Source organism: Pristis pectinata, chromosome 3, assembly GCF_009764475.1.
Source record: "Pristis pectinata isolate sPriPec2 chromosome 3, sPriPec2.1.pri, whole genome shotgun sequence".
NCBI lineage: Eukaryota > Metazoa > Chordata > Chondrichthyes > Rhinopristiformes > Pristidae > Pristis > Pristis pectinata.
The window spans coordinates 40941994-40957166 of NC_067407.1; the positions used below are offsets into that span (position 1 = coordinate 40941994).

The following is a 15173-nucleotide window of genomic DNA, read 5'->3' on the forward strand; positions in this document are numbered from 1 at the left end:
AAATTATTTTAGTCACATATTGTTTGGCTGTTGAATCAACCTTAAATACTCCATTGGTCAATGTGGTTATTTTGAAATAGTTCTGTGCCTAATACAAGTTAAATTCTCTAATTTTCAAGTGTCTAACAAATGGCCATCAGGAGCCTGTTGTTAATACTATTCTGAAAGAAGCTCTAAGGTCAAGTTTTATTTGGGAGTGCTACAAAAATCACTAAAGACTCCGTGAAATATGTTTGTTTAAGCTCTGTTAGGTCAGAATCTTTTACTGCCTGAGTGCAGATAAATTCACATGTAGCCAGTTACAAAGTAACCTATGTGAAGAATCAGTAGGTGGTAAAAGTGCATAACATGAAACATAAAAACCAAAACTGTGTGACCATCATGACTCATTGACATTCTGCTATTTTGTTTTCTTATGCAATCTCTTATAACTATAAAACGTCACTAAATACTACTTTGTATGTGTAAAGGAACTCAAGGTCCAGACTAACAAACTCGGCTTCTCCTGCCATACGGAGGTACAATCATGAACAACATTTTGACAGAGTTTGCTCCTGATTGACACTGAGTGACAATTTAATCATCAATTAATTGACAAGTGTTTATTCAAAGTTTAAACAGCCCGCACTGTACACTACTACTGCTAATCACAGGAACTCGACGACTAGATTTTGAAGCAAATAAGTTACGTGCTCAAGTGCAGTTTAATTTTCTAGTTCTTGATTTTGTTCTCTAAATATTTAACAATTTTTATTCTTCAGACCTTTTAAAACATTACTTCCAATCCATTCCGACACCCAAAAAAAACAAACCCATTCCCTGAACAGCTGTCTTTCCATGCCCTGAATCCCATTCACTGCCATATCTACAAGGTAATGGGACAGTACCAAAAAAGCAAGTAGAAATTAATGTGGACACAAGACAAGGGTCATTGTGTAAAGCTTCAGATGGAAAAACATATGATAGACTTTCATCAGAAATGGAAATAAAGGGCCCATTGTTCAGACTATTCTCAAAGTTGAAAATGATATGGGTAATGAGAATTAATGGTTGAGTGATGCCCAATTTGGGTTCAAAAGCCTGCGGGTTGGAGGAGGAAAAATGTGACAGAGAAGGAAGAAGTTTCCAGTTGCAATAAATTATGGGTGGAGTCTGTTACCTGAGGACCAGGACTTGCATTGGATAATCAAAGGAGCAGGGTATGGACAGGATGCTAGCTCTTCATTTAGGATGAGAGGCTAGTAAATAAATAAAAAGGTAAGTTCAGAGCAGCATTTAGGGTGGGACTTCAAAGAGTGCAAGAATTAAACACGCAAAAGAATAATGACAATATTAAGCAAGGAGATGTGAGTAGCGAGTGTCTGCTTCAATTGGTGAGTAGGGAGAGGGGAGTTGGTATTGAAGGAATAGGTGGGAGGTGGCCCCAGCTAGATCTTGAGGGAAAGAAACACACCTGGGTGGATACTTAGGATAATAGAAGAACACAAAATTGAAGATGGAGATGGGAATGAAGGATTGCCTGGATTGCAGGGAAAGGCTGGCGCCTTCATCGGGGAACAAGAAAGCAAGAGTGCCATGAGAGGGAGAGAGAGGTTTTGAAGAGAGAGAAAAAGACAGACAGAAGTCAGTTGTGTCGAGGTCCAACGTCTTTACTGGCAGAACGTGGAGGAGACAAAGTATCCCTCAGAAGAAAAAGTTAGAAACTGGAGAGCAACACTTCTGAGATATTTTAGGAAAACAATAATCCAGTGGTGTTTGAAAAACAAACCTCATTCAATTTAAATATTTTCAGTGAAATGGACAATCAAAAAACAAACAATGTAACATTCTTATGTGTTCAAGTAGATATCAAGGACAAGAACAACCTAAAAATTCATCATTTGACATGGGAGTGGAGCTCTGTAAAAGTAGTGGAGTAAAATTGTGTGTTAACTACAAGACTGACTGGAATTAATCCACTATTAAGTTAAAATTCTGTACTGTAGTATGTTTGAAACGCACTCTCACCTGCCGCCAAACAATAAATCATCTCCTATTACTGGTAGAAATGCATCTACATAACTGATTCCAAAAAGCTAAGAAAAATTGCACCAAATATCAAAACTGATTTTTAATGTAATCAATCTCACACATTGGATCACTCAGAAAATAAACTGTGTCTCCAAGCTCACACAGTTTATCCTCCGATACCAAGGAAGAAAATTTGGGAGGGCATGATAAGAAATTTATGCAGAAATGGAAAATAGCATCAGGGCTGCATTGTAATCCTGAAGACTTCAGCCAGCCCAAAGTTTACTGGAAATTAAGCCTCAGACCTCATTAACATAAAACCAATAAGCTATTGATGGTCATATCCATTGGAAAATTCAGCTGACCCCTGTCTAAGCCAGATGAGAGGTAGATCCATCGGAGAGGTAACGAGTGAAGAGGAGGTTGAGGGACAAGAGGGAACCCGGGGGCCAACAAGTGGCCAGGATTTGGAAATATAGAAGACTGCAAGGATTGGTCCAAGGACCACTTCTTCCGTTCCTGTGCAACTGAATGTGACAGCCAGTGAATGATTAACCGACCCAATGCCAATTTCTTGAGCAGTGGTATTATGACCATGATTTTCCGATCTAAATTGCCCGACACCTATTTCAAGTGGGACCCTGGACATTTGGGAGTCACTGGCTTTCAATCTGGCGATAACTTTAAATAAATAATAATACCGATATTTCTTCAACAAAATAACAACAGTGATGAGAACCAATTTCTCCCACTTAAATATATCCAAAGCTGGAAAAATCATCTCCCGCTACGCCAGCAATCCGCATCCCACCACAATGGGTGTAATTATTTATCCATTGTGAAACCCGGCCGATTTATCAAGTTGTTTGGAAACATTTGCTCAACTTTTTCCAGTGTTTAGAGTTGGCATGTACGTGCCATCTCCTGCAACATTCCCGGGCAGGCGGTTTCGCCTCCTTCGGGAATCCGATTTGCATTCAGTGATCTACCACCACTAAAAATGCACCAGAATTGAAGTTTCGACTACTGCAAGCAAATTAAAACCACGTGTCTGGTTTCATCTATTGTTTATTTTGATTCACAATTGTGTTCTGCTTAAATGTTCCAATTTAAAGCAGGCGGGATCTTTAAGAAAAGTTTTCGGCAAAACTTTTATCTGCAAACGTCCGACAGTGTAACTGGCATGGAACCATGCTTCGGGCACGGCACCGCTGGCGGGCCAGCACTGGTGCGCAGATGGCTTGGCCCTTTCTCATGCCCAAAAATCAAGAGGTTCGTGCCATCCATTTGCAGGAATCAGTATTCCTCGAAATGCAAACTCGTCCGAACGCTCCACATCATTAATTTGGTATTAACAGATAGAGAGTAAAACTGATTTTTGGAAGACCAAACTAGATTCTTCACCAAATTAAAATCGCCCAAATTTAATCCCAGCAAATTTCGGAACACATAAACTTTCGTATTTCACCTTTCCTTCTAGAACTGGGTGCCCCGCAAATGATATTTCACACGTCTGAGCAGACTTCACCCACTCGCTCCCCGCTGATAACTCTCTCTCTCTCTCTCGAAAAGTAAACGGAAGCAGTCACTAACAAACTTACATGCCGCAGCCCTTATCCCAACTTCTGTCAAAGATTTACAGGCTCTTTCATTGCAAGGATCACTCTGCAAACATCATGATATCTGTGAGAAGAGCCCATGCCTGTACGGGCAGATACCTCTCTGGCGATCTGCAAGTATCAGTCGGGTTCAGTGACAGACGTTCCCGTGACATAGACTGCTGAGAATGCAGCGAGCCTTTGCTCTTACCTCACGGCAGCAGAGCGGCCGCGCAGAGCCCGCCACTGGCTGCCCGGAGCCTGGGCTGCTGCTTCACTGACGTTAGTTCACACGTGGCTGCTGCTCCTCTCCGATCACCTCATTCCAGGCACTAATCAGAGTGGGTTATAAACTCTGTATTGACAAGGATCGGAAGATGGGTGCTGAGTAATATAGCGAGGAGGTGGGCAGTGACTGCGTCAGACAGAGTCCGAGAGGACAAGAGGTGGGCAATTGCACGAGTCGAATACCTTTTGGGAGGGACGATGAACACAAACAATAGCAGACATGGCGGGCTTGGGACAAGGACACTGACAGGTCGGGACTGAGCCACCACCGGGCAGGAAGCAAAGTGACTGAGAAAAGATTGGTATTGTCAAGATCATGAGGGCGAATTGAGGCAAGTATGCGCTTGCAGGGAAGGGGTGAGAAGAAATAGCCAGGAGCTGGTCATCTGAAGCCTTTCAATGCCACGGCAAGAAATGGAACTGTAACAGAGACGAGTGTGGGCATCAGTTGGGAACCCAAGGCTGGGAATTTCACACAACCGATTATGAATTAAATTATGTGGAAGAAAAACTGTTATAAAAAGAATGAAATTAGGCAGTGAAGTGTAATACAGAGTATGTATATAGTAGAAAAGTATGAAACAATCGCAGGTGCAGAACCAAAAGGTAACACATGTCCTGCGAATTAATTGGCTAATAAGCGTCCATGGAAAGTATTGGAAAAGCCACATATGAAGCCATTTATAGCTCGGATTGGGAGCAATATTCCTAAATTATATAACGGATCAGAAAATTACACAAAATTCTGACGTCAGGAGTTTTAAACAGTTTTTAAAAGCTTAAGTGTTTGCGACAATTTTTAACAACAAAAGCTTTCCCAAATTTACATTCACTTCGCCTTTAAACGCTAATATGTGAACAATGTTTCCGCCACGGTTTCCAATAGAATTTTGTTTTCCGATAACGTTAGGCACTCAAAAACTTATTAAAATATATTTTCTTAATATTAAGGGATACTGAGGTCCACCTATTGTAAAAATACTAGTTTGATAAATGTTGTTTCTAAGATATAACTGGAAGTAGATTCGAGAATATCCATGTTATATAGAGACACATCTGATTTCAATTACCAGAAGTTTCTTCCACTATAATTTGCAATTTTCACATTGGTAAACTTCCCTAAGACACAGAAATAATACAACTTTTGTAGATAGCATTCAGTAAAGCTTTCACTGTCACAATACCGAATCTATACGTTTTATACAACACAGCAAGGATTTAGCATTGGCAAGTTTCAGGAATATAAAGAAATGGGCACTTTCTGTCTCCTTTCATGGGTTTGAAAGCAATCTTAGTTATTAGAAAAAGGGAAAGAGGGCCTCCCTTAGTTGGTACTATGCCATGGAATTACAAAATGATATAGGCACAAAAGAAGGCCATTGTGCCTGTTATGTAAAAGAACCATCTGGATAATCCCACTACCCTGCTTTCTCCCATAGCCCTGTATGTGTTTTTCCTGCAAAGTATTTTTCTGATACTGTTCTGAATGTTAATATTTAACTTGTTTTAATTGACCTTTCAGGTTCACCCTCCAAAACCATAACTACTGCATTTAAATGAAAAGATTGCAGGTTTGTCTTTTGGCTACCAAGAATTCTGCCACAGGATTCTTCTTGTTTTAATAAACCGATTCATGATTTGAGCACCTCTAAACTTTCCCCACTTTAAGAACAACAACCAAGATTTGTTCAGTCTCTCCACTTAGCTGATGATTGTTTCATGCCCTGATACCATCTAGTAAAACTTTTCTGCACCCTCTCCCAGTCTTTGACATTTTTCTTTCCCAAAATGTGGTGTCCAAAATTGAACACAACTTGGACTTAGCCAGTGCGTAAAAAGATTTACAATATCATCCTAGCTTTTGAGTTCATCTTCCTTCAATAAGGAATCAAATGTGCTTTTATAGATGTGATATTTATCATTCAATCACTCATTGCTGTTTGTGGGACCTTGCTGAGCACAACCTGGCTACCATGTTTCCCATATTATAACAGTAACTATACTTCAAAAGTATGTCAATTGCCTCAGAACAACCAAATATCATTAAATGAAATGGAGGAAAAATGCAGATGCTGGAAATCTGAAATAAAAACAGAAAATACTGGAAACACTTGACAGACCAGGCAGCATCTATGGAAAGAGAAACAGAGTTAACATTTCAGGTTTATAAGAAGTTTGTCAGACCCTTTGTCAGTAGTGGGAGAGAGAGATGAAACTGTGGTTTTAAGTCACAGAGAAGATGGTAGAAGAATGAATAGGTTAAAGGGAATATCTGTTATAGGGTGAGGCTAGATATCATGGGGATGAGTTGTCTGATCAAAGGATGTAGAGGCTTTGGAAAGGGTGCAGAAGAGATTCACCATGATGTTGCTTGGACTGGAGTGTATTAGCTATGAGAAGAGGTTGGACAAACTTGGATTGTTTCCTCAGGACCATTGGAGGCTGAGGGGCAATCTGATAGAAGTATATAAAATTAGGAGAGGCATAGATAGGGTAAATAGTCAGGGTCTTTTTCCCAGGGTGGAAATACTAGAGGTCATAGTTTCAAGGCAAGAGTGGGAAAGTTTAAAGGAGATGTGCAAGGTTTTTTTATATATAAAACACAGAAAGTGGTATGTGCCTTGAACAAGTTGCAGGGGAGGTGGTAGAAGCAGATATAGTGATGTTTAAGAGACATTTAGATAGACACATGAACAGGCAAGGCATAGGGGGTAAACCAGACAACATGCAGGCAGATGGGATTAGTTTAGATTGGCATCATGGTCAGCACAGACATGGAGGGCTAAATGGCCTGTTCCTGTGCTGTACTGTTCTAGGACCTATGTCTTTGAGTTAATAATGGCAGTTGAAGGCACTAAGTGCTTGAGGAAAAGCATCTTTTAAAAGTGAAAGAACACTGTCCAAACCAATGAAACACACAAGGTAAAACACCTTTGAGTTTTTGGAAAACAGGCAAAAGATAATAGTTTAATGATTTGAATACCCTTTAAGATATAGAGAAATACTTCTCCCATTTCTGTCCACAGATCTCCTTTATATCTTCAGCCTCAATTAAGTGTAATGATTCCTGTCTAACTCAAAACAAATTGCAATGTTATTATTTATCCATGAAGAAACAAATTTGAACCAGTCATTGTCTTTTGAGGGCTTCAATTTGTTGTTGTCCCGTTCTATTGAATCTGTAACACCATCTTCAAGCTTGCTAAAGGACCTATAAATATTATAAGTCATAATCATGCTTAAGGTTTCTTTTGTCAGACATATCCAACAGAAATGTAATTCATATAGTCATTTCTCTCCAGACTTTTCCCCAACCATACACTTTTCTGTCTTTTCCACTAAAGGCAGGATTTGTGCTAACATAGGAATCCACATGTAATGTATAAGAATGAAAGGTCTTGCATTTGTATGGTATCATTTACAAACCAATGTGTTTTTTTCAGTAATTGGTGTCCTCTGACATGTGGGCAATGGTATACAGGAGAAAACAAAAATACTGGCCTAAATATTTCACTTAGGCAAAATCCCAAACAAATATAGCCTGACCTGCCCTGTTACATATTCTCTGAGCAACCTAGAGAAAACAAATTCAGTAATGTCAGACTTGCAAGAGAATGCAGTCTCTAACTTCACTAAAGAAGTAGGAGTCCTTCTTCATAAATGTGAGCAGAGGAAAGAGACATATCCACAAGGAGAATAATATCATGAAAGCAGGATAATCTATGTAGTCATTGCACTCATCATTTATTTCCTGCATGCCACCTATGTACTGGATATATTTAATAGTCTTACTAGGGCAGCAAATGAAAACGTAGTCAAATGCTCTAATCCATTCATGATTCTTCAACATTACTTACTCAACAGCAAAGTGGTTGCATACTGAGTTACGTCTTAGCCATTATATTTTTAAAATAAGTAGTTGTAAAACATAGCTACATGCGGCAAGATTTATTTATGTTTAATGAAGCAAAAGGAGACAATTTGTTGAAAGGCATTTCTAGATAGAGTGTCAGCTGTGACATCACGAATTCATTAGCCAGAATGGTTCTCATTCATTTTGAGAACAAAAGATGCCCTTTTTAAACTTCAACTCAAGAAAGTTATTTTCTTGATAGATTTAATGGCAAATGATGCCACGGAGAAAATCAGCTTCCTATTCCTACTGGAATAGGACACATGTTTGAAAAGGTATCTGGTCTATTGATCTGGATGTCATTCCATCACCTCAGGTGGAAAGACAGTCAAGATAATAAGGCTAACCAGGGACCAGTATGGCATTTGAAGTATATATCTTTCTTGTTCTTGTTAAGGATTGCAGAATTTTGATTACCACCATTTCTCTGAATATTTGTGCCTTTTGTGTAGAGCAGGACAATTTAATGATTAATGTCTGTTCTCTATTTACCAAGTGGTCAGTTCTTCCTTCAAAAAGATCAGCATTCAGTTTAAGCCACAAAGGGGGTTTCATTGTTACTTCACACCTTTGTAATGCTATTAGATATTAGCAGTTTGTCATTAGCAGTATCTGGATCATATTTAGATAGAGATAGATAATTTACAAATCGTCAACACCTGAAAGGCAGAACCAAAAGCTGTATACATTACTATAATGTACCTTATTAAGCATGCCTGCCATTTTCAACAAGGATTCCCAAACTTGTTTTACCAAAGGGCTATTAATGAAAATATACTCACCCTCCCAGTTCTGCTTGGGGAAATCGTTCTCTGAACCCTCAGTGCGATTTACGTGCTTGCTTCTAATTGACCAAGCGGTCAGTGTCCAAGGTCATAATGGAGACAGCAATGCACAGTCCAGAGTGCAAATGATTGTCAGATACTCTAAATTTGTCAATCTTCACCCATGAAAATGTCTGTTCACAAATGTACATGCTATCAAACATAGCAGAGAACCCCGACACACATTTTTCAGACATGAAAACTTGTCACTTGGGAGGTGCTTGTAGAATGCAATCAAATCATCTTCACTGTGCTTGTCTTTCAAAGCATTGTTGGTCTGGAGATCAACAAACTCCACATAGAGATTCTGGTGCTGCATCGGCACCGACAACAAACGGATTTTCAAAATATCCAATTCCTAGAGTTGGGCTCGATTTGAGAGTTACAAGATGGAAAATGATCAGGTTTGATCATTTTATCTCAAGTCCTTTGACCTAGATATACAAATCACAGAATGGCTTCCCTTTGCACTTAAGTTTAATGTTGAGATCATTTACATGCTAGCTCAGGTCACAAGACAAGGGAGCAGAAGTAGGCCATTCGGCCCATCGAGTCTGCTCCAAAGAAAAGCGAAAAAAGAAAAAGAAATGAGAAATGGGGGGGGGGGGCACGCAAAAAAAACACACTATTCTAACCCCAATTTCCAGCCTTATCCCCATATCCCTTGATACCCCGACTAGTTAGATATCTATCTATCTCTTCCTTAAACACCTCCAATGATCTGGCCTCCACTGCTGTACGTGGCAAGGAATTCCACAAATTCACCACCCTCTGGCTAAAGAAATTTCTCCTCATCTCTGTTTTAAACCTGTACCCTCTAATTCTAAGATTGTGCCCTCTGGTCCTGGACTCACCCACCAAGGGAACAGCTTGACCACATCTACTCTGTCCAGTCCTTTCAACATTTTAAATGTCTCTACGAGGTCCCCCCTCATTCTTCTGTACTCCAGTGAGTACAGTCCAAGAGCTGACAAACAGTCATCATACGTAAGCCCTTTCATTCCGGGAATCATCCTCGTAAATCTCCTCTGAACCCTCCCCAACATCAGCACATCTTTCCTAAGATATGGGCCCAAAACTGTGCACAGTATTCCAAATGAGGCCTCACTAGTGCCCCGTAGAGCCTCATCAACACTTCCTTACTTTTATACACTATACCTCTCGAAATGAATGCCAACGTAGCATTCGCTTTCTTTACCACCGATCCGACCTGGTGGTTAACCTTTAAGGTATCCTGCACGAGTACCCCCAAGTCCCTTTGTACTTCTGTACTTTGAATTTTCTCTCCTTCTAGATAATAATCTGCCTGTTTATTTCTGTTTCCAAAGTGTACAACTGCACATTTCTCAACATTGAATCTCATCTGCCATTTCCTTGCTCGTTCTCCTAAACTATCTAGGTCTCTCTGCAACCTTCCTGTCTCCTCAATACTCCCTACTCCTCCACCTATCTTGGTGTCATCCGCAAACTTAGCCACAAAACCATTTATTCCATCATCCAAATCGTTAATGTACAAGGTAAAAAGAAGCGGCCCCAACACTGACCCTTGCAGAACACCACTAGTAACTGGTAGTTAACCAGAACGAGATCCTTTTATTTCTACCCTTTGCTTCCTGCCAACCAGCCAATGCTCCACCCATTCTGTTATCCTACCTGTAATTTCATGACCCCTCATCTTATTAATCAGTCTCTTATGTGGCACCTTGTCGAAGGCCTTTTGGAAGTCTAAATACACAAAATCTACCGCCTCTCCCTTATCCACCCTACCTGTGATTTCTTCAAAAAACTCCAATAGGTTGGTTAGGCAGGATCTTCCCTTCACAAAACCATGTTGGCTTGGACCTATCTTGCCTTGCACCTCTAGGTATTCCATAACCTCATCCTTGACGATTGATTCCAATAACTTTCCCACCATGGACGTCAGACTAATAGGTCTGTACTTTCCTTTACGCTGCCTCCCACTTTCCCTATACAGTGGAACTACATTTGCAACCCTCCAGTCCTCCGGAACCATGCCGGAGTCTATCGATTCCCGGAAAATTATCACCAATGCCTCCGCTATCTCTAAAACCACCTCCTTCAGAACCTGGGGATGCACCTCATCCAGTCCGGGAGACTTATCAGTCTTTAGCCCATTTAGTTTTCCTAGCACTTTCTCCCTAGTAATCTTAACTGAACTCAGTTCCATTCCGTGAGACCCCTGACTAACTGGTATATTGCTGATGTCCTCCACAGTGAAGACCGATGCAAGATACTCATTTAGTTCTTCTGCCATCTCTTTATCATCCATTATAATCTCTCCCACACCGTTATCGATTGGTCCTATATCAACCTGTGTCTCTCTTTTACTCCTTATATATTTAAAAAAACTCTTAATATCCTTTTGAATGTTATCTGCCAACTTCCTTTCATAATTCATCTTTTCTTTCCTAATGACCTTCTTAGTTTCTTTCTGCAGGTTTTTAAAAGTTTCCCAGTCTTCTGTTTTCCCATTAATTTTTGCTTCCTTGTTTGCCCTCCCTTTTGCTTTTATTTTAGCCTTCACCTCTCTCGTTATCCACATTTGTGCCTTTTTTCCGTTCAAAACCTTTTTTTCTTGGAATATATCTATCCTGCATTTTCCTTATTACTTGTAGAAATTCCTTCCATTTCTGCTCCGCCATCCCTACAGCTAGTTTACTCTTCCAATCAATTTGGGCGAACTCCCCTCTCATACCACTGTAATTTCCTTTGTTCCACTGAAATATCGATACACCAGTTATCAGCTTCTCCTTCTCAAATTTGAAACTGAACTCAATCATATTGTGCTCACTAGTTCCCAATGGTTCCTTTACCTTTAGTTCCCTAATCACCTCCAGTTCATTACACAGCACCCAATCCAAAACAGCTGATCCCCTGGTGGGCTCATCAATAAGTTGCTCCAAAAAACCGTCCCATAGACACTCCACAAACTCACTCTCCTGAGATCTACTTCCTTGCTGGATTTCCCAGTCCACCTTCATGTTAAAATCCCCCATAATTATCTTCACGTTGTCACTCTGGCACACTTTTTCTATTTCAAACTGCAACTTATGGTCCACTTCCTGACTGCTATTAGGGGGCCTATATATAACTGCTACTATTGTCCTTTTACCCTTGCTATTTCTTAGCTCCACCCATAAGGATTCCGCCTCTTCTGACCCAATGTCCTTCCTTTCTATTGATTTTATATCATTACTAACCATCATGGGAACACCTCCCCCTCTGCCTACCTGCCTATCCTTCCTATACACTGTGTACCCCTGGACATTCAGTTCCCAATCACATCCGTCATAAAGCCATGACTCAGTGATTGCCACAATGTCGTAATTATTAACCTGTAGTTGTGCCACTAGGTCATCTACTTTATTCCTAATGCTACGTGCATTTAAATAGAGTACATTTAGTCCAGTATCTGCTATTGATTTTGTTGTACTTCTATTGTTCAGCAAATTATCCTGACTTTTCACCTGCCTGTCCTTCTTACCATCCTCACTGCACACTATCTTAGACATGTTTCTATATATCTCATCCTCTATCCTAACATCCTGTATCCTAACATCCTGGTTTGTTGTACTTCTATTGTTCAGCAAATTATTCTGACTTCTCACCTACCTGTCCTTATTGCCATCCTCACTGCACACTGTGTTGGACTTGTTTCTATAAACCTCCTCCCTTACCCCAACATCTTGTATCCTAACATCCTGGTTTCCATCCCCCTGCCAGATTAGTTTAAACCCTCCCCAACAGCTAAATTAAACATTCCTGCCAGGATATTGGACCCTTTGGAATTTAGGTGTAACCCATCCTTAGTGAATAGGTCATGCCTCCCCCAAAAAAGGTCCCAATGATCCAGAAATCTGAAGCCCTGCCCCCTGCATCAGTCACTCAGCCACACATTCATCTGCCAGAGCTTTCTATTCTTTCTACCACTGGCACGTGGCACAGGTAGTAATCCTGAAATTACCACCCTTGAGGTCCTACTTCTCAACTTTCTCCCTAACTCCTTGTATTCCTCCTTCAGGACCTCTTGTCTTTTTCTACCTATGTCATAGGTACCTACATGTACCAAGACTTCTGGCTGATCACCCTCTCCCCTCAGAATATTCTGGACCAGGTCCATGATATCCCGTACCCTGGCACCAGGAAGGCAACACACCATCCGAGATTCATTGTCGGTTTCGCAGAATCTGTTATCCGTACCCCTCACTATAGAATCCCCAATAACCACTGCATTTCTCTTTCCCCGCTGGACCACAGTACCAGGCACGGTGCCAAGGTCCCGGTTGCCGTGGTCTTCCTGTGTCAGGTCATCCTCTCCAACGGAATCTAAAATGAGATACCAATTTGAGAGGGACCACCACAGAGGTACTCTCTACAAACTCTTTATACCTCCTGTCTATTTCCTGCTCGCTCTCCCTAATCAGCTGAAGGTCATCGAGCTGCTGCTCCAGACTCTCAACGCATTCCTTGAGGAGCCGCATCGCGGTGCACTTTGTGCAGATGTAGTTATCGGGGAGGCTGGTAGTTTCCCAGGGTCCCTACATCTGACACTCCAAACAAAAGACCAACCCCAGATGCATACTGCTAAACACCACTGAGATAAATAAATAAACTAATAACTTATCCCCTCTCTATAAATCTCGCCTCTTACCTGGTTTCGCTGAAGCCCGTTGAGCCAAAGCCCAAACCACTCTGCTCCCTCTCACTCCGCTGCCCGCTCCGAAGCTGCCCGCTGGGTATGGCAGTCTTCTATTTAAATCGCCCGCGCACTTCCGAGTGACGTCACACGCCTGCGCAGTCACTCGCCACTATCTCGAATGCTGGAAAGAAAAAAAAAATCACTCCTCGTTAATTTCCAGCACTCTCCGCTCTCTCACCGCTGGAAAGAAAGCCAAAGGTAAACCTCTGACTTTTAAATCACCCACACGCTTCCGAGTTAGACAATGAAGCTTCCATAGTCACAGGCTATCAAAAGAGTCCTTTGGAAAGATAAGCTCTGATCAGGGATCAACACGGCTTTGTGCAGGGGAGATCATGCCTCAGGAATTTGTATCTTTTTTTAAAGAGGTGACCAAAAGGACTGACAAGGGCAGGGCGATAAACATTATCTATATGGACTTTAGCAAGGCCTTTGACAAGGCCTTGTATGGTGGGCTGGTCCAGAAGGTTAGAACACATGATACCTAGGGTGAGCTAGCCAATTGGTTATTAAATTGGCTTGGTGATAGGAGGCAGACGGTAGTAGTGAAGGGTTGTTTTTCAGATTGGTGGCCTGTGACCACCGGTGTGCTACAGGGATCGGTGTTGGGTCCCCTGTTGTTTATCATATATATTAATGATTCAGATGTGAATGTAGGTGACATGATCAGTAATTTTGCAGATGAAACCAAAATTGGTGATATAGTAGACAGTGAAGGTGGTTATTTAAGGTTACAATGGGATCTAGATCAACTGGGAAAGTGGGCAAAGGAATGGCAGATGGCGTTTAACTCATACAAGTGCAAAGTTATACATTTTGCAAAGTTATACATTTTGCAAAGTTATACATTTTGCAAAGTTATACATTTTGCAAAGTTATACATTTTGCAAAGTTATACATTTTGCAAAGTTATACATTTTGCAAAGTTAAAGCTGGCCAGGATATATACAGTGAATGGCAGGGCCCTGGGGAGTATTGTTGAACAGAGACACCCAAGAGTACAAGTACATAGTTCCCTGAAAGTGCCAATACAGGTAAACAGGATGATCTTTGATCACCTGTGGCAATGAGTACAGGAATTGGGAAATCATGTAATAGTTGTACAAAACATTAGTTAGACTGCACTTTTTTTTTGTCTGCCATTCTGGTTGGTGTGCTACAGGAAGGATGTAATTATGTTAGAGAGGGTGCAGGAAAAATTCACAAGGATGTTGCCAGGACTGGCAGGCTTGAGAGATTGGATAGGCTAGAACTGTTTTCCCTGAAGCAAAGGAGGCTGAATGATGACCTAATAGAGGTTTATAAAATTATGAGGGGCATAAATAAGATAGATAGTCACAGTTTTCTTTTCCCCAGGGTAGGTGAGTCTGAAACTAGAGGGCATAGGTTTAAGGTGAGAGGGGAAAGATCTAAAGAAGACCTGAGAAGCAACTTTTCACACAGAGGGTGGTGGGGACATGGAAAAAGCTGACAGAGGAAGTGGTAGAGGCAAGGATGTACACAATGTTTAAAAATCATTTGGACAGGTACATGGATTGGGAAGGTTGAGAGGGCCAAATGCAGATAAATGGGATTAGCTTAGGTAGACATCTTGGTTGGCATGGATGAGTTGGGCCAAAGGGCCTATTTCCGTGCCATATAGCTCTAGGAATCAATGAAACAACACCACCCTTGTCAGCAGGTTTGATGACAATGTCAGAATTAATTCTTCATAATCGAAGTGCTGCTAGTTCCCAAGGGGTAGGTTAGAGTCAATGTGGGGAGTAAAAAATATAAAAGGCAGTGTCACATCAACACGGCAATTAATAGATCTAAAGAAG

The 15173-nt window shown here is 41.0% G+C and overlaps 1 protein-coding gene across 7 annotated transcripts in view; it reads right to left on the reverse strand.

Annotated features, from left to right (window-relative positions):
- Positions 1–8786, reverse strand: part of lepr (leptin receptor) — a 95457-nt gene extending 86671 nt beyond the window's left edge. The window contains exon 1 of one of the 7 annotated variants that reach the window (XM_052012882.1): positions 3820–4295. The gene's annotated coding sequence lies outside the window, so the exon portion shown is untranslated. Of the gene's footprint in view, positions 1–3478; positions 3575–3611; positions 3767–3819; positions 4296–8591 lie in introns of those variants that run through there. The other 6 variants (XM_052012879.1, XM_052012877.1, XM_052012881.1 and 3 more) reach the window with 6 other exon arrangements.
- Between the last annotated feature and the right edge of the window lie 6387 nt (positions 8787–15173).